Below are 19,060 nucleotides of genomic sequence, written 5' to 3' on the forward strand. Positions count from 1 at the left end.
TTTACTTTCTTCATTTTTAAAAGTTTTATTATAGGTGATTTACAATGTTGTGATAATTTCAGCTTTGTTCTGAATCAACAAAATGTTTCAGTTACACATATACACATATCCATTCTTTTTCAGATTCTTTTCCCATACAGGTTATGACAGATAAATGGGTAGAGTTCTCTGAGTTATACAGCAGGTCCCCGTTGACTATCCATTCCATATAAAATACTACGAACACGCCAATCTCAGACCCCCAATCCATCCCTCCCCCCAACACCTGTCCTGTTTGGTAAATCTAAATTTGTTTCCAAGTCCGTGAGTCTGTTTCTGTTTTGTAAAAAAGTTCCTTTGAATCCTTTTTTAACGATTCCACATATAAGTGATATCATATGATGTCTTGGTCTGATTTCACTTAGTATGAGAATCTCTAGGTCCCTCCATGTTGCTGCAAATGGCATTATTTTGTTCTTTTTTATGGATGAGTAGTATTCCATTGTTTATATGTATCACATGTCCTGTATTCATTACTCTGTCAACAGACATTTTGGTTGCTTCCAGATCTTGGCTATTGTAAATAGTGCTGCAATGAACACTGGGATGCATATATTGTTTCAAATTATGGTGTTCTCTGGATATATGCCCAGGAGTGGGATGGCTGGATCATATGGCACTTCTATTTCTAGAGCTTTGAGGAATCCCCATACTGTTTTCCATAGCGGTTATACCAATTTAGATTCCTACCAACAGTGTAAGAGGTTTCTCTTTTCTCTGCATGCTACCCAACATTTATTTCCGTAGAATATTTTTTTCTTCTCTCTTTTTAGGGCCACACCCATGGCACATGGAGGTTCCCAGGCTAGAGGTCAAATCAGAGCTGTAGCTGCCGGTCTATGCCGCAGCCACAACAACATAGGATCCGAGCCACATCTGTGACCTACACCACAGCTCATGGCAATGCTAGATCCTCAACCCATTGAACAATGCCAGGGATCAAACTGTCTCCTCATGGATACTAGTCAGGTTCGTTAATGACTGAGCCACGATGGTAACTCCTCCGTAGACTTTTTGATGATGATCCTTCTGACTGATGTGATACTTCACTGCAGTTTTGATTTACATTTCTCTAATAATTAGCAATGTAGAACATTTTTCATGTGTGTTTTTTTGCCATCTGTATGTCTTCATTGGAGAAATGTCTATTTAGGTCTTCGCATTTTTTTTTTTTTTGGATTGGGTTGTTTGGGGTTTTTTTTCATTGAGCTGCATAAGTTGTTTGCATATTTTGGATATTAATCCCTTGCCCATTGTTTTGTTTGCAAGTATTCTGTCCCATTCCATGGGGTATCTTTTCACTTTGTTTATAGTTTCCTTTGCAGTGCAAAAACTTTTAAGCTTAATTAGATATCATTTATTTATTTTTTGGTTTTTATTTTCATTACTCTAGAAGGTGGATCTAAAGAGATACTGCTGCGACATGTCAAAGAGAATTCTGCACATGTTTGTCTAAGAGTTTTACCACGCATGGTCTTACATTTAGGTTTTTAATCCATTTTTAAAACTGTAGATTTTCTTCAAAATTGAACTTTGAATATCGAAAATGTGTATTTATAATGCTCCTTTTGTACTTGTCCATTGCCAGCTTTTTAATCTCCAACCTCCCTTCTCCTCAGTCTATTCTCAGTGTTTCTGGAAGTCTTGTGTCTTGAAAACACATGTCTAATCTGATACCCTCTGCATATGGTCCAGATAACTACAAAATGCCACTCTCGTCAACTGAATCAAAAAACCTCTCTGATACCATTTTCCATTATGCTTTGCACAGTTTGCATCCTCTAGCTATTTTCTGTTTTAAATGCACTTGGCTGTGTTATGTCTCTGTACATCTGTACGTCAATCCTCATTCCCAAAATTCTGCTTATCACCCCACCCAACCCCTTTGCTTTGGAAATTCCTATTTCTCTCTCAACAGAGGTAAAACACCACATCTTTGGTAAAGCATTTCCTTGTGAAATGTTAGATGTCTACTTGTGTGCTCCAGTCAGCTTTTTGTCATTCTTTTGAGCACTCTAGGAATAGAGGAGACATAAATGGTAACAATGTATCACCCAGAGACAGAAAGAAGAAAAGGACATCTCCTGGAGCCACAGAAATAGGGAAGCATGAACCAAGAAGACAATCTGATTAGTTTTCAAAAATAAGTCAGAGAATGACTCACATGTTTTAAGTGTACATGTTCATACAGAGATAATGGCAGCTGCTCTAATTTATTGACACTTTGAAAATTTTTTTTCTATTAAAAAAAGTTAACTTTGGTTACAATCAAACATCAATCTAATGTTCTTTTATATTTACTGGGTTTTATATTTTTGTTTGAGATAACTTTGAGAGAATCCTTTTTATTTTCCAGGGTTATGTTGACTTCAGTTTTCATGCCTAAATCTGGAATTTATTTTGCTATAACTAGTGAAATAGAAATCCAATAATTTGTTTTTTGTCAAATGGCTAGCCAGCTGTCCTAATACATATTATTGAATAAGTAACTGTTCACTGCTTTATTGGTAAATTAAGATTCTCTATTATATTTTAAAGTTAATTTGTTACAGTCACATTATTTTCCTTGAACATTTTTACAAGAAGCTATATACCTTTTGTAATTTTGCTAATTTTAGGGATTGTTATTGTTATTTTATGTTGGCTTAGTTAATTGGGACTGAATCCATCAATTATATCAAAATTAGTGGGTAAAATTAAACTCCTTCTAACAAACACAGAATCTTACCTACTACCTTACTTTGGATTCCCCAAAAAAGCAGGTGCTGAGACAAGGGTTTAGGTGGAGTTAGTTTATTTGAGTAGCACAAAAAAAGAGTATATTATCAGCAGGTTTCCACTGTGGACTCCTGGGATCATTGCCCGTGGATTATCTAAAAGGCATGTGAAAAAACACCTCAGAATATTCCTTCAGGGAGTTCCCATTGTGTTGCAGTGGAAATGAATCCGACTAGTATACATGAGGACTTGGGTTTGATCCCTATCCTCAGTGGGTGGGGGATCCAGTGTAGCTGTGAGCTGTGGCTTGATTGCAGACATGGCTCGGATCCCTTCTGGCTGTAGCTGTGGCCGGCATCTGCAGCTCCGATTCGACCCCTAGCCTGGGAACTTCCATATGCCATATGCCCTGGGTGTGGTCAAAAAGAGCAAAAAAAAGGGGAAAAAAAGAATATTCCTTCATGATATAGCTGTTGGGAAAAGAAGTGAGATACAGCACTTGAAACAGGAAACTGTCAGAACCTGGAAATTGTCTCCTGCAGCTGCCAGTGAACTCAGGTGGAATGGGGGGATACAGGGTCAGCTATTAGAATCTTCTGTATGCAGGTTACATAGAAAATAGACACTGAGGCAAGGATTAAAAACATACGTATCTTCTGCAGTATGGTGAGAATTCCTATACAGACTAGTGGTTTCCTACTTTACAGAAATGTATGTGGCCCACTCATGGAGCTGGCTAGGAGCAAGTAAAGTTAATTCATCTGGAAACAACTCTTAACCACAAATGTTTTGTGACTAAATCTCACAACATCCCCAGGCTTCATGAGAATTCTAAGGTGTCTGACGTGTCTCTCAAGAGAGTCCATCCATAGTACAGTTGTGTCCTGCTTGCTCACATCATCACTCACACATTAATTAATGTATACTTGATTTGCTTTGATTGCTTTCCTGTCTCGGTTTCTCACTGCTTTACCATGCACTCAAATCTTGGAATTACATCCCAAATAAACTGCTCATATTCAAATCCTCATCTTAGGTGTATTTATGACAGTTGGTACCAGAAGTGCTCTTCAAAATGCAGATTCATAGGATGTGAGATTTTTGAATTGGATCAGTTACTTGTCAGATTGCAACTAGGATTCATAGTCCAGCCAGGAGATTTGTGACAACTGGTGTGCTGCAACATTGTAAACTAAGACTCTCACTGTGGTATTTTAGGATGAGGTACAGATAGAAGTAGTGCCCTAGATTATATATTAGTCCTAATATTGAAGTTAGAATTGCAAAATTTATGATGTTACTTAAACAGTGAATAAGCCATGAAGAAAGAAAATGACAGGCTCAGGTCAAATAACTTGGGCATTGTGAAAGTCATAACACCTCTATGAAAATGTTTACAGAGACTCTCATCCTACAGACTGTTGAAAATAATATCCAGATTTGTCATAAATGAGCAGAATTATAAAGTTCCCTGAATTTAGATCTCTGGTATGTTTCCTATATAAAAGTCAAAGGTCCTATTAGGGAAGAACTCTTATTCTAAGATTTTGGATGAGGACATCTGAGTGGATGTATTTGAAAATTTGAATCTTAGATTTTCTTGAACACTCTTGGACAGTAATAGAGCTCATTCCTTAGGCCTTTGCCAGAAGAGATCAGGCTTCACCAAAGATTATACTTATCCTCCTGAAGATCTATCTCTCTCCTCATAGCATCCAGACTAATAACTAGGATCAGTCCTCAAAATGGCCCAGGTGGGGATGTACAGTTCTTAGTATGCAAGGAACTGGATCACTGCTCAAGAGAACTTTGGGAACTGGATGATATATGCCATCAGAAACCAGGTGAATATACATACATAAGAATAATCCTGAGGATAGTGGATCAGGAGAAAGAGAAGACAAGATTATATAGGGGAGAGCTTTGAATTAGAGGGTTCTTAGGATTTAACATTCTTGCAAAGATGCCCAGAGCTTATCCTAATGTGATGCTGGAATTACTGCATCTTCATGGCTTGAAAATATTGGCAGACTACAATAATTGAGGTGAAAATGCTAGAACTACTTGGTAGATAAGTGTATTTGGGGATCAGAATATTCAAGGAAGAAAGATGGTAGAATGCATTTGTTACAAAAGACCAGAAAAATCACTGCTGACTCTGTTTATTTGGAAGCCCAAGAGGACACTGTCTTCACTCAAGCAGTGAAAAATTCACTTGTCAGGGGAGAGTAGGCATTGTTGGGATCTCAATGGTAGCTGTCTTTTAAGCCAGAATTGATAGCCTGCAACAATGGTAGAGAAAAGGAGATAGCCTTTAGCTACCAAAAACAAAGGTGGATGTGATTACTATAACGGACAAGACGACTGGGCCCTGACCTAAGTGTATTTGAGACCATGACTAATAGATTTTGGATCTCGTAGGGATGAGATAGGTGGGCTGACAATGAGGGTATTTATTACCTTATACAGCCAAAAAAGATAAAAAAAACTCGTGATTAGTAAACTAAAGCCAACTTTTGCAATGGGCATCTCTTATCCATTTTTCAGATTTTAGTCAGAATATCATTGACCAATTTATTTACACTTAAAGGAAGGACAGGCCACTTTTTAGGAAGAACCCTGCAATGTCATTATAAATATATACAATAAATATTCTCCTAACTTTTTCCCCCAACAGGACCTTATTTCACAAAGGGGACTGTTCCCCAAATGGATATACATGTACCAAAGTAACCATACAATGGGGAAAAAGGGAATACTGAGGTCTTTTGAGGTCTATCAGATTCAAGGTCTGACCTGACACAGATACCACAGAACCCCAAATACATGAAGGAGACCATATAAGAAATAAAAATCCTGATCCAAAGATGTCTCACAATGGGCCCAATGGGTCCATGAACCCATTCTGTGGTAATTTTTCTGGGTCCTGGGTGCAAAAACTCAGAAGCTGACAGTATCCTCATAGTGGTTCTTTGATCTGTGGAGTCAAAGCTGTCATGGAAGCAAAGACAAAGTGAGAGGATCTAAAATTCCTTCCATACCCACTTACCTCCAGCTAAGACAGTAAAACAGAAGGACTAATATATCCTAAGTGAAACAGCAGATCACTAATGACTTAAAGGTTGCAGGGTGGTGACCCACATATCATATTCCTATTTAATTTATGGTATTTCTGCTACAAAGATCAAATGAATCTTGGTGAATAATGGTGAATTACCACAAACTTACCCAAATAGAAGCCCCAGTCAAGCACAGCATGCTGGATATAGTAACATTACTAGAAGATATCAACACACTATCTAGCACATGTTATAAAGCTATTGATCTGACAGATACATTATTTTTTATCTCTATTAGGAAGAAGGATCAAATGTAGTTAGCATACTTGTGGGATGGAAAGCAGTATACATTCAAAATCTTGCTTAGAAGCTTGTTAATAACTTCTCTTCTCTGCCACAATATAGCCTGAAAATAATTTGATCATCTTAATCCTTATCAGAACATCACACTTGTCCACTATATCTATGGTATTATGTTAATCAAAACTAGAGAGTAGGAAATGGCAAGTATTATGAATGCCACAGAAAGACAGATGTATATCAGAACATAAGAGAAAAGCTGCACAAATATTTAGGGGGCCTTCCACATTTAGCACATTTTTTAGGGATATAACAGTCTGTGGCATCCTGAGATTCACTTCCATCTAAAAAACAAGTTAATGCAACTCATTATCTCCTAACACTGATAAAGAAACACAGTGCCAGGAGTTCCCATCATGGTGTAGCAGAAATGAATCCAACTAGGATCCATGGCCTTGCTCAGTGGATTAAGGATCTGGCATTGCTGTGAGCTGTGGTGTAAGTTGCACATGTGGCTTGGATCTGATGTTGCTATGGCTGTGGTGTAGGCCAGCAGTTGTAGCTCCAATTGGACCCCTAGCCTGGGAATCTCCATATGCTGCAGGTGTGGCCCTAAGAAGCAAAAAACAAATTAAAAAAAAAAAAGAAGCACAGTGTCTGATAGGGTAAGTAACTCCTCCTGCCCCATCTCTCCTCCTCCTTTGCTTCCTTCTCTTCTTCTTTCACCTCCTTCCTCTTCTTTCTCTTTGATTTTCTGCATTAATTTTTAAATAAATTTGTGAAACCTCCTATAAAAATTTATGGGCCTTATAAAAAATCATTGAAATTTTCCTGAAATTTTCAAATATATACAAAAATCAAAAGAATATAATTATGAACTCCTATATTCCTACCAGTTACATTCAACACACTTGAAGACTTTGCCACTCCTGCTTCATTTTCATCTGATTTTTTTCTATTGAAATATTTGTAAGTCAAATCCTAGATTTTACACTTTAAACCGCTATGCAATTCAGTATGCATATGTAGAACAGATTCTGACATTTTGTATGAAGTGGTAATATATTAAAAATACATTATTTGAAAGCAGAATGTAAAAAATTAGTGACATGTATTATAAACCTCAAAGCAACAATTTAAAAACAAGAAAAAGACATAGCTGTCCAATTTTCCCAGCACCACTTATTGAAGAGACCTATCTTTCTTCTACTGTATGTTCTTGCCTCTTTTGTCATAGATTACTTCACCATAGGTGCTTGGGTTTATTTCTGAGCTTTCTATCCTATTCCATTGATCGATATTTCTGGTTTTATGCCAGTGCTATACTGTTTTGATGATGGCAGCTTTTTAGTATAGTCTGAAGTCAGGGAGCCTGATTCCTTCAGTTCCTTTTTTCTTTTTCAATACTGCTTTGGCTATTTGGGTCTTTTACATTTCCAACAGATTTTAAAATATTTTGCTCTAGTTCTGTGAAGAACATTATTCATAATAAGGGATTGTATTGAATCTGTAGATTGTCATGGTTAGTATAGTCATTTTGACAATATTCTTACAATCCAAGAGTATGGTATATCTTCCCATCTGTTTGTGTCATCTTTGATTTTTTTCATCAGCATCTTATAGTTTTCAGAGTACAAGCCTTTTGTCTCTTTAGGTACGTTTATTCCTAGGTATTTTATTCATTTTGATGTGATGGAAAATGGGATTATTTCTCTTTCTGATTTTTCGCTGTTAGTATACAGAAATGCAATCAATTTCTGTGTATTAACTTTGCATTCTGCAACTTTACCAAATTCATTGATGTGCTCTAACAGTTTTCTGGTAATGTGTTGAGGATTTTCTAGGTATATTACCATGTCATCTGCAAACAGTGACAGTTTCACTTCTTCTTTTCCAATTTAATTTCTTTTATTTCTTTTTCTTCTATGATTGCTGTGGCTTGGACTTCTAAAACTACATTGAATAACTGGTGAAAGTGGACATCCTTGTCTTGTTCCTAATCTTAGTGGAAATGCTTTCGGTTTTTCACCACTGAGAATGACAGCTGTGGGCTTCTCAAATATGGCATTTATTATTTTGAGGTAGGTTTCCTCTATGTCTACTTTCTGGAGAGTTTTTATCAGACATGGATGTTGAATTTTGTCAAAAGCTATTTCTGCACCTATTGAGATGATCACACGGTTTTTATTTTTCAGTATGTTGATGTTATGTATCACACTGATTGATTCGTGGATATTGAGGAATTCCTGCATTCCTGGGATAAATACCATTTGATCATGGTGTATGATCCTTTAAAATACATTTGGATTCTTTGCTAATATTTTGTTGAGGATTTTTGCATCTATGTTCATCAGTGGCATTGGCCTGTCATTTTCTCTAACACCATAGGCAAAAATAAACTAAAAATGGATTAAAGACCTAAATGTGAGACCAGATACTATAAAACTCCTGGAGAAAAACATAGGCAGAACAGTCTTCAACATAAATCACAGCAACACCTTGTTTGATGCACCTCCTAGAATAATAACAGTAAAGTCAAAAATAAACCAATGGGACCTTATCAAACTTACAATCTTTTGCAAAGCAAAGGAAACTATTTTTTAAAAAATAAAATTAATGGGAAAAAATATTTTCAAATGATGCAAACAACAAGGGCCTAATATCCAAAATATACAAACAACTCATATACAACTCAACAACAACAATAAAAACAACCCAATCGAAAAATGGGCAGAAGATCTAAATAGAGATTTCTCCAAAGACATATGGACAGCCAGTAGGCACATGAAAAAATGCTCGACATCAATACTTATCAGAGAAATGCAAATCAAAACTACAATGAGGTTCCACCGCATGCCAGTCAGAATGGCCATCAATAACAAGGCAACACATAATAAGTGCTGGACAGGGTGTGGAGAAAATGGAACCCTCCTGCACTATTAGTGGGAATGTAAACTGTTACAACCACTATGGAAAACAGTATGGAGGTACCTCAGAAAACTATATAACTACTATATAATCCAGCAATCCCACTGCTGGGCACATATCTGGAAAAAACTTTCATTGAAAAAGATACATGTTCATTGCAGCACTACTCACAATAGCCAAGACATGGAAACAACCTAAATGTCCATCGACAGATGAATGGATTAAAAGATGTTGTACACACACATACACATGCACACAAACACACTGGAATACTACTCAGCTATAAAAAAGAACAACTCATGCCATTTGCAGCAACATGGATGGATCTAGAGACTCTCATACTAAGTAAATCAGAAAGAGAAAGACAAATACCATATGATATCACTTATATCTAGAATCTAATATATGGCACAAATGAACCTATCAACAGAAAAGAAACATACTCATGGGCCCAGAGAATAGACTTGTGGTTGCCAAGGGGGAGAGGGGATTGAGATGGACTGGAAGTTTGGGGTTAGCAGAGGCAAACAATTGCATTTGGAGTGGATAAGCCATGAGATCCTGCTGTAAAGCTCAGGGAACTATATCTAGTCACTTGAGATGGAACATGCTGGAGGATAATGTGAGAAAAAGAGTGTGTGTGTGTGTGTGTGTAACTGGGTCACTTTGCTGTACAACAGAAATTGACAGAATACTGTAAATCAACTATAAAAAAATAAAAATCTTAAATAATAAAAGAAGATGTGGGATGGATATATATATCCATTGTGTGTGTGTTTATGTGTGTATAGGAATACTACTAAGCCATAAAAAAGAACAAAATAAAGTCATCTGCAACAACATGGCAGGACCTAGAGATTCTCATACTAAGTGAAGTCATAAAGAGAAAGACAAATACCAAATGATATCACTTATATGTGGAATCTAAAAAATGGCACAAAGAATGTAGCTACAAAACAGAAACAAACTCATGGACATGCAGGGAAGATTTGTGATTGCCAAGGAAGAGGGGGGGGAAGTGGGATATACAGGGAATTTGGGATTGATAGATGCAAACTATTACATTTAGAATGGATCAGCAATGAGGTCCTACTGTGTAGCACAGAGAACTGTGTTCAGTCTCTTGGGATAGACCATGATGGAATATGAGAAAAAGAATACACACACACACACACACACACACACACACACACACATATATGACTGGGTCACTATGCTATACAGCAGAAATTGATACAACACTGTAAATCAACTATACTCTAATAAAAATAAAATTTAAAAATAAATAAAAATAAGAAAAAGAAAAAAAGAGGTATAAGTCATATGCCAAGAGAGAAGATAAATAAAAAACATTCTAACAAGAGGATGACACAAATAGAAAACCAGTGATAGCAAGATGGTCATATTACATCCAACTACATCAATAATTACTTAAATACTAATATAGTCTAAATAGAGCAATTAAAGGCAGAGATTATCAAAATGGTTTAAAAAAGTAAGGTGTAATCATATGTTCCCTACAAGAAATATTCTTTAAGGAGGTCACATAAATTAGGAAAACAGGATAATAAATGTTGGCTACACAAACACTAATCATAAGAAAAGTACAGTTCATAAATTGACACCAGAGAAGGTTCAGGACAGAAAATTACTACTGGAGATAGAAAGGGATATTTCACAATAAAGGAAAACAACAATCCTGGAGTTCCCTTGCGGTTCAGTTAAGGATCTGATCATCACTAAAGTGGCTCAGGTCACTGTTGTGGCGCGAGTTCAATCCTGGTCCCAGGAACTTCCACATGTCACAGGCACGGCCAAAAAAAAAAAAAAAAAAAAAAAAGAAAAGAAAAAAGAAAGAAAGAAAGAAAATAAAACATAACAAGTGTAACTGTTAAGGTGCATAATAATAAAAACATAATAAACATAGAGTTTAAAACTAGCAGGAATTTCCCTGATGACTCAGGGGGTTAAGGATCCCTGTCTCAGGAAATTTTCTATGTGGTGGGTGCAGTCAAAAAAATATATATAACAACAAACAAACTCACAGGAAAAAAAGAGAAGTAAGCAAGGCCATTATATGTGATATGATGATTTCAACATTCCTTTCTCACTAACTGGATAAACTAGCAGAATATAAGTAAAGATATAGAAGACTTGAATAGTAATGTCAACCAATTAGACTTACGTGACATATGTAAAACATTCCAACCAACAAATAGCAGAATATAAATCCAAGTGCATATGGAACATTCACTATGTTGGACTATGAAACAAATCTCTGGAAATTTAAGAGTTTTAAAATTATACAAGGAAAGTTCTCTGAAAATGTAAATAAATTAGAAAAGAAATTAGGAAAATCACTCAAATATTTGTACATTAATCAGCACAGCTTTAAATAACTTGTGGGTGACAGGAAAATCATGAGGGAAATTAGAAAATACTTGAACTGAATGAAAATAAAGTTACTACATGTCTAAATTTATAATTCAAATATTCAAATAAAATATAGAATATATAGTTACTCTAGAACATGGCCTAGTCTAGGATTTCCTATAAATTTTAATGGCATGCATTTTTTGAGAATTGCTTTTTTCACTAAACGTATTTTGTGAGATTCATTCATGCTACCTATTCATGAGGTCTCAGTAGTATTGACATAAAAAATACATAGATTAATGGGATAAAATAGGGAGTACAGAAAGAGATCCATGCACACTCTATTGATTTTATTATGGCAAATTTGTCAAAGTAATTCAATGAGGAAATGAAAGTCATTTTTTTATTTTTGTCTTTTGCCTTTTTAGGGCTACACCGGCGGCAGCATATGGAGGTTCCCAAGCTAGGGGTCTAATCGAAGTTGTAACCACCGGCCTACGCCACAGCCACAGCAATGCAGGACCAGAGCCGGGTCTATGACATACACCACAGCTCACAGAAACACCAGATCCTTAACCCAAGGAGCAAGGCCAGGGATTGAACCCACATCCTCATGGTTCCTAGTTGGATTCATTTCTGTTGCACCACGACAGGAACTCTGATAAATGGCCTTTCTTATGTTGAGATATATTCCCTCTATACTCACTTTGATGAAAATTTTTATCTTGAATGAATGTTCAATTTTGTCAAATGTTTTTTGTGTCTATTGAGATGATCATGTGGTTTTTATCCTTCCTTTTGTTAATGTGTATGGCATCAATTTTTTTCAAATGTTCAACCATTCTTGCATCTCTGCAATAAATCCCATTTGATCATGTTGTATACAATCCTGTTTACACACTGTTGAATTCAGTTTGCTAGTACTTTGTTGAGGGTTTTTTCATATATATTCATATAATATTCTTTTTATTTTGGCAGTGTCTTTGATTTTGGTGTACGAGTAATGGCAGCCTCCTAGAATAAATTTGGGAAGGTTTAGTCTTCTTCAATTTGGGGGAATAGTTTGAGAATAGGTACTAATTCTTTATTTCTTTGGTAGAATTCCCCTGTGAAGCCCTCCAGGCAGGGCTAGATTTTGTTTGCTGGGAGTTTTTGGATTACTAATTCAATTCAATTTCACTCTTCAGATTACCTTTTTCTTCTTGATTTATTCTTGGAAGATTTATGTTTCAGAAATTTATCCATGCCTTCTAGGTTATCCATTAACTATTCACAGTGTTCTCTTATGATTGTTTGAGTTTCTGTGATACTGGTTGTAATCTCTCCTCTTTCATATCTTATTTTGTTTATTTGGGTCCTTTCTCTTTTTTTCCTGGCTAAAAAGGTTTATTAATTTTCTTTTTGTTTTAAAAAAAGGTAGTTCTTATTTTTATTGATCTTTTCTACTGTTGTTTACTTGTTTTGGTCTCTATTTCATTTTTTCCTCTCTGATTTTTATTATTTCCTTCCTTTTGTTGACACTGTGCTTTGTTCTTTTCCATTAGATGATAAGTCAGGTTGGTTATTTAAGATTTTTCTTTCTTGTGGTTGGCCTGTATCACTATAAACTTCCCTTTTCAAAATGCTTTTTCTACACCCCATAGATTTTTGAAAGTTGTCATTTTATATTCATTTGCCTTCAGGTATTATCTGAATTTCTATCTGATTTCTTCATTGACACATTGCATTTTTTCTTTTTTTTTTCATTTATAATGATTTTAATTTTTTCCACTATAGCTGACTTACAGAATTCTGTCAATTTTCTACTGTACAGTGAGGTGACCCAGTTACACGTGCACTACTCACAAGAGCCAAGACATGGAAACAACCTAAATGTCCTTTGACAGATGAATGGATTAAGAAGATGTGGTATGTATATACAATGGAATACTACTCAGCCATAAAAAAGGACAAAATAATGCCACTGGCAGCAACATGGATTGAACTAGAGACTCTCATACTAAGTGAAGTAAGTCAGAAAGAGAAAGACAAATACCATTATTATTATTATTGTATAGTTGATTTATAATGTTTCATCAAGTTCTGTTGTACAACAAAGTGACCCAATCACACATGCTTCTCTATGCTGTACAGTAGGATTCCCATTGCCCATCCACTCCAGATATAACAGCTTGCATCCCCAGAAACCCCCAAAATGCCCATCCTTCCCACTCCCTCCTCTTTCCCCCAACCCTTGAAACCCAAGTCTGCTCTTCTTGGCCATGTTCTGTTTCTATTTTTTGTTATTTATTTATTTATTGTCCTTTTAGGGCTGCACCCACAGCATATGGCGGCATATGGAGGTTCCCAGGCTAGGGGTATAATCAGAGCTGTAGCTGCCAGCCTACACCAGAGCCACAGCAATGCCAGATCCAAGTCACATCTGCAACCTACACCATAGCTCACGGCAAGGCTGGATCCTTAACCCACTGAGCGAGGCCAGGGATCAAACCCACAACCTCATGGTTCCTAGTTGGATTTGTTTCTGCTGTGCCATGACAGGAACTCCTGTTTGTTATTTTTAGATAGGATTATCTGTTCCATATTTTAGATTCCACAATTAAGTGATATCATGTGGTATTTGTCTTTTTCCTTCTGGTTTACTTCACTTAGAATGAGAGTCTCTAGTTCCATCCATGTTGCTGCAAATGGCATTATTTTGTTCTTTTTTATGGCTGAGGAGTATTCCATTGTGTATATGTACCACATCTTCTTAACCCATTCATTTGTCGATGGACATTTAGGTTGTTTCCATGTCTTGGCTATTGTGAACAGTGCTGCAATGAACTTAGGTGTGCACATATCTTTTTCAAGGAAAGTTTTGTCTGGATACATGCCAAACAGTGGAATTGCTGGATCATAAGATAGCTTTATATTTAGTTTTCTGAGGTATCTCATACTGTTTTCCACAGTGGTTGTGCCAATTTACATCCCCACCAACAGTAGAGGAGGGTACCTTTTTCTCCATGTCCTCTCCATTATTTATTACATGTTGTTTTATTAATGACGGCCATTCTGACAAGTGTGAGGTGGAATCTCATTGTAGTTTTGATTTGCATTTCTCTAATAATTAGTGAAATTGAGCATTTTTTCATATGCCTATTGGATATCCATCTGTCTTCTTTGGAGAAATGTCTCTTCAGGTCTTCTGCCCATTTTTCAATTCGATTGCTTTTTGCTGTTGTTGTTGAGTCGCATGCATTGTTTATATATTTTGGAGATTAGGCCCTTGTCTGTTGCATTGTTGGCAAAGATTTCCTCCCACTCTGTGGATTGTCATTTCATTTTTTAAAATGGTTTCCTTTGCTGTGTTTGATTAGGTCCCATTGGTTTATTTGTGTCTTTATTGTTATTATTCTAGGAGGTGGATCAAATAAGATGTTACTATGATTTATGTTAAAGAGCATTCTGCCTATGTTTTCCTCTAGGAGTTTTATAGTGTCTGGCCTTGTTTTTAGGTCTTTAATCCATTTTTAGTTTACTTTTGTATACACTTTCATTCTTTTACATGTAGCTTTCCAGTTTTCCCAGCTCCATTTATTGAAGAGGTTATCTTTCTTCCACTGTATGTTCTGTCCTCTTTTGCCCATAGATACTTGGGTTTATATCTGGGCTTTCTATCCTGTTCCATTCGTCTATATTTCTGTTTTTGTGCCAGTACCATATTGTTTTGATGACTGTAGCTTTGAAATATTGTCTAAAGTCAGGAAGTTTGATTCCTCCATTTTCACTTTTCTTTTCAATATTTCTTTCACTATTTGGGGGTTTCTTGTGTTTCCATACAAATTTTAAAATATTCTGCTCTAGTTCTGTGAAGACTGTCTTTGGTAATTTGATAGGGATTGCACTGAATCTGTATATTACCTTGGGTAGTATAGTCCTTTTGACATTATTGATTCTTCCAATCCAAATCATGGTATATCTTCCCATCTGTTTGTGTTGTCTTTGATTTCTTTCATCAACGTTTTATAGTTTTCAGAGTACAGGTCTTTTGTCTCTTTAGGTAGGTTTATTCCTAGGTATTTCATTCATTTTGATGTGATTGCAAATGCGATGGTTTCTCTGATTTCTCTTTCTGATCTTTCATTATTAGTATATAGAAATGCAATTGATTTCTGTGTATTCATTTTGTAGCCTGCAACTTTGCAAAATTCATTGATGGGTTCTAACAGTTTTTTGGTGCTGTCTTTAGGGTTTTCTAAGTATAGTACCATATCTTCTGCAAACAGTTTTACTTATTCTTTTCCAATTTGGATTCCTTTTATTTCTTTTTCTTCTCTAATTGCTGTGGCTAGAACTTCCAAAACTATGTTGAATAATAGTGGTGAAAGTGGACATCCTTGTCTTGTTCCTGATCTTAGTGGAATGTTTTTAATTTTTCACCATTGAGAATGATGTTAGCTGTGGGTTTTTCATATATGTTTTTTATTATTTTGAAGTAGGTTCCCTCTATCCTAGTCAGGGTAGGGCCAGGGCGCTGAGCCAGCTCCATTCTTTCCAAGTGTGTGCAGTCTCATTGGCAATGGTGACCTCTATCTTAGTGGAAAGAAAGAGTGGCTGGAGCAGGAGCCTAGTGCAGGCTATGGAGGAGAGGGGGGGAACAGATGTTTGGGGTAGTTCTAGAAAGCCAGCCAGAACCCAGGTAGTTTTCACTCATCTGCCTCCATGCTGTGACTGATTTGCTGAGTGAGAAAATCTGTGTGTGTGTGTTCATTAAGGGCAGAGTCTCAGTTTCTTACAATCTTCTGGTAAGTTCCATTGGTTTTCAAACCACCTAAGGGGGCTCATCTTCTTAGGGTTGGGCCCCTAAGGCTGGAGTATCTATGGCATGGCTCAATCCCCTTGCTTCCCATGGAGGATCCTAAAGCCTGTGATATACTACTCCTCCTCTTCTGTGTCCCCTGTTAGGGGTGTGGGTCTCCTCCCTTCCTACCAGACCCTATTTGGATCCTTCTTTACAGCCTTGGTTGTACAAAAGCCTTCTTGTTAGTTCCCAGGTCTACTTCAGACACAGTCACTTTATATAAAGTTGTAGCTTTGATGTGTTCACAAAAGGAGGAGAGCCCAGCATTCTCCTACTCCACCATCTTGATCTCTCTGCCACAATTGAATATTAAGAAACCTATCACCACCTTCTATAGTATAGAGAAATAAATAAACCCAAGAAGTATCATAGATGCTACTACAAATGTTAAAACAAAGGGACTTTTCCAAAAATAGGGGGAAATCTACATAACATTAGGGTAACCAATACTTTTTTATATAACAGAGAAAAAAGCACTAACCATAAAATAATTGGTAAATTGGATTTAAACAAAATTAAAATTCTATGCTCTCCCATGACACTAGTGAGGAAATGATAGGGAGAAAATATTCAATGTACATAAATGTAAAAACACTTTCAAAAGAAGATATAAAAAAGGTTAGTAAACACATGAAAAATGGTTAACATAGTTACAGGGGAAATGCAAGTTAAACCACAATTATATACCACTACAAATCTACTAAAATGGTAAAAATTAAAAGCCTAATGGTACCAGTAGTCTGGAGGGTAGAGTAACTGGAGTTCTCATCCATTGCTGGTAACACTATAAACTGCTCTAATTACTTTGGAGCACATTTTTGGAAGTTTCTTATAAAATTAAATATATACTTAACTCTATGTCCAATAATTCTACTCTCACATGTTTGTCCAGCAAAAATTAAACATGTTCTCCAAAAAACATGTATATGCATGTCCACTGCAGCTTTGTTTATAGATAAATATTGGAAACAACCCAAAGATTCACTAACAGGTGACTGAAAAACAAGTTTTGTTAGAATCATATAACAGAATTCTGAGAAACTAGAGAGGAATAATAAGCTGATATAAGCAACAACATGGATGAATGTCAGAAAGAAAAAAAAAAAAAGCCAGAAGTGAACAAAGCAAGACTCAAAAGAATAATACTATTAGATTGAATTTACATGAAATTCTAGAATAGGCAACAGTCTATAGTGACAGAAATCACAGCAGTGGCTGCATAAAGTAGAGAATAGGGGGACTGAATACTTAGGGGCACAAGGAAATTTGAGGGATAATGGTATTGTTCTATATCTTGATACATATGCATTATGTGTCAAAACTCATCATATCATTATGCTTAGAATGGGCGCATTTGTGATACTGTATGTAAATTAGACATGAATAAGTTGACTAAAAATTATGAGTTTGTATTAATATTTCCTTTAAAAGTAGATTATATGATTTTTTTCTTCCTTTTTTGACCGCCCCATGGCATATGGAGTTACCAGGCAGCTGTAGCTATGACCTACACTGTAGCCACGGCAATGCCAGATCCTTAACCTACTATGCTGGGATGGGGATGGAACGTATGTCCCATGCTCCAGAAACGCTGCTGATCCCACTGCACCACAGCAGGAACTCCAAAGATTATAAAATTCTTATTTGACTCTTTTTATTGCTTACTTGTAACTTTTCTCTGTTGCATTAATTTTGCTACTTTTTTGCTTTATCCTATACTGCCAAATAAATTCAAAATAATAATAAAAATATTATTACTAACAGCCTTCTTAACACTAACAGTGTTTGAAAGTCACCTGAAACAATTATTTGGTCTGTGTGATTATGTCATCAATATGATATGCATTTGTTCATTTATTAGTTTGCTTTCAGTTATGAGTAATTGGTATTTCAGAGGTCAATTTTTATTTGTATCAGTAATTTACATGATCCTAAACTGAAATCATATGACCAATGCTGTTCAAGTAAGTCTTATTTTTATCCTAGGCTCTCCCCCAGCTTATTTTCCCTGTTCCCCTCTGAGTAAACCATTTTATTAGCTTTCATCTTTTCAATCTTCTTTTGTAAATAAAAGTAAATGTACATATTTGAACCAATCCTCTTTCTTACAAAAAGAGCAGAAGTATATTATATGCAATGTGATGAACATGGTTTTGTTTGTTTTTGTTTTTTTTTTTTTTTTTGGTCTTTTTTTGCTATTTCTTGGGCCGCTCCCATGGCATATGGAGGTTCCCAGGCTAGGGGTCCAATCGGAGCTGTAGCCACCGGCCTACGCCAGAGCCACAGCAACACAGGATCTGAGCCGCATCTGCAACCTACACCACAGCTCACAGCAACGCCAGATCGTTAACCCACTGAGCAAGGGCAGGGACCGAACCTGCAACCTCATGGTTCCTAGTCAGATTCGTTAACCACTGCGCCACGATGGGAACTCCTTTTTTGTTTGTTTGTTTGTTTGTTTGAACATGGTTTTGTATCCCTTAAGAACAGGTCCTAGAGATGATGTCATCAATGTAAGGAAATCTTGCTTATCCATTTTAAATGTCAATATCTGTTGTATATAAGTATCATATTTTATTCAATTAATCTTCTATGAGTAGGCATGGTGTGGCTCCCAATATTTTGCCATTATATGCCACAAATAACCTTATACCAAAGTAATTTCAAAGTTTAGAAGTGTATCTTTAGGATAGAGTTCCAGAAGGAGTGCTGGGTCCAAGGTTAAGTGCATATGTATTTTTGATGAATATCAACAAATTCCCCTCCTTAGAGGTTCTACCAGTTGTTGTTACCATCT

The sequence above is a fragment of the Sus scrofa genome, chromosome 7 (assembly GCF_000003025.6).
Source record: "Sus scrofa isolate TJ Tabasco breed Duroc chromosome 7, Sscrofa11.1, whole genome shotgun sequence".
In the NCBI taxonomy this organism is placed as follows: domain Eukaryota; kingdom Metazoa; phylum Chordata; class Mammalia; order Artiodactyla; family Suidae; genus Sus; species Sus scrofa.